Source organism: Arachis ipaensis, chromosome B04, assembly GCF_000816755.2.
Source record: "Arachis ipaensis cultivar K30076 chromosome B04, Araip1.1, whole genome shotgun sequence".
NCBI lineage: Eukaryota > Viridiplantae > Streptophyta > Magnoliopsida > Fabales > Fabaceae > Arachis > Arachis ipaensis.
The window spans coordinates 95,987,823-95,990,153 of NC_029788.2; the positions used below are offsets into that span (position 1 = coordinate 95,987,823).

Genomic DNA, 2,331 nt, shown 5'->3' on the forward strand with positions numbered 1-2,331 from the left:
GATATAAGTTGTCACGGTTTCTGAGTTGTTGGTATTGTAGGGTTGAGTTCCGATGATTTCATGTCAAATCTAAGGTTGCCATTGAAGGTTGGACTTGTTTGCCAATTTCATTATTCTAAATAAATTTGCCAAGACTTCTTCATTGCAAATACAATATGTTTTAAAATGGACAGTTTTTTTAGTCTTCCTATGTTTTCCTGATAATGCAACACAGGGTCCTGAATCCTGATAATGTAAACTTCATTTTTAATTGATCCAATGTTGAGTACTGTTGTTGTATGCTTGTTAATACCACCAATACTTACTGATTTTAATTGTTCATTGCTTAGTCATGGTGATTCTTTTAATTATTGAATGCCAATGATATTTTTTCTTATAAATGATAATGAGTAATGGTTTGGGGTTTGGCTTGAAGCCTGAAACTTAATTGAACTGATTGTATTTGTCCACCTATCTGCAGTGGCTGAAGATGATGCTTCCTTGGTCAAGCAAATTGGCTAGAGTTTTCGGTATTCTAAAATAGAGGTATATTCCTCTTCTTATATTCATGAATAGTCAGTTTTGTTCCTTGTTAACATACATGCATCATCTATGTATGGAAGACTAAACATAGATCGAATCCATTTTCTTATCAAGGCAAGAAGGGAGGAACAAATCCAAGCTGCTCATGACGAAGCCATGTTTGGTGCTTCAGCACTTCCACCTCCTACCAGTACTGACAGTGAGCCTGAAAGGGAGAATGAGAAAGAAGTTGATAAAAAAGCTGTTGTTACAAGTCTCTTAAGTGAAACGGTAAGTGGTTTCACTGCAGACTTATGTGGATAAGCATGATGAGTCATTTAAGTAATCCTTGTATTTGTGTGTGCATTTGTTGTTGAATAATTTCTCACATTAAGTTGTTATTGCTGCTCTATACTTGCTGTTTGTTGAATGATTGTTAAATTCAATGAGAAAGGAAATGCTGCTGAGTTATTATTGTTTGTGTTGGAATACATGATGGTTGCTGAACTGAGATTGGTTTTATTGATAAATCTGTTGCTGAAATCGTTTAGTTTGGCTTGATTGATTTTCTGTTGAATTAATGGATAAACTGCTGTGCCCCTGCTGCTTGCAAGTGTAATAGTTATTGACTTCAATGAATAGAATGCTTCCTGAATCCATTACCTTTGTTCATTTAACTATTTTGGGTGCTGTATGATGGGCCATTGATTGATGTTCTGCTGAGTGCTGCTCTGCTTCTTGCTGGTTGGATTGGTTTTAATTGTTTCCTCATGTTTTCTTGCTGAAATTTGCTTATTTACTTCCTTCCTATGAATTCATTATGATTTTTTGTGTTTTTAACTGTCAAAGAATTCATATGGAATTTGAATTGATTGATTGAAATTGTGAAATAGGTAAATTTACTGCTGAAATGCTGCCGGAATTTATCTTAAGCTGTTTTCAATATTCATCTTTGATTCAATTAATTGATTGAGTTGGTATTTAATTGCTTTTGGTTTTCAACTGTTGCTAAGCTCAATTGATTGATTATCCGGCTAAGTGCTTCACTGTTTTGGTTGTTGGAAGCTGGAAGCTTGGGTTTTGTTATTCACTATTTGGTTGTTGTCCTATTTGGTTGCTCAATTAAAATGCATTGTGTTGTTTGAGCAAACAAGTTCTATTTGACGAATTTTTGTGTCAAAATAGACCCTTGTTTGCTACATGATTTCTGATTGCCTCAAGATATTTCTTTTGACTATGCACCTAACTTTTTATTTCGGATTTTCTTATTTATAGGAGTGCTGAAATGGTGACCACATGCTACTTTGAGGGCTCAAGAATATTTTGATTTATAGAGACACTAATTTATATTAGAACTTTTAACTTTTGGTTGAACTTGTGCAAGACATATAACTTGTAGAACTAATCAATGTACTCACTAATATTTTGTTTTAAAACAATTTTAGCTTGAAGATCAAAATTTGTTACCACTTTTGTAACGGCTTCTAGTTTTTTGTATCAGAAAAAATTGTTACAAAACATCATATTGAATTGTAACAGTTCCATTTTTCGTTACAAAAACTTTTTGTAACGGGACTTACTGCAACGGCCCTTTTTTTTGTTACAAAAAACTTTTGTTTCAAAATTTCGACGTTTTGTAACAATTTTTTTGGTTACAAATATGCCTTTTTCTTGTAGTGAGATATGATTGAGAAGATATGATTGAAAATCAAATTAAAAAGAGAAAGTTTTAAAATTAAAGTTGATTACTTGACTAACAAGAAATTAGAAGATATGATTCTAGAATTAAAACTTTTGATCCTTTCTTAATAGGCAACTAACAACTAGAAA

General features: G+C 32.6%; 1 long non-coding RNA gene across 1 annotated transcript; it reads left to right on the plus strand.

Moving 5' to 3' along the window:
* LOC107637897 lies at nt 437-1,912 on the plus strand. Its single transcript, XR_001619602.2, has 3 exons — nt 437-525; nt 637-792; nt 1,777-1,912. It is a non-coding gene; the product is annotated as an uncharacterized LOC107637897 (long non-coding RNA).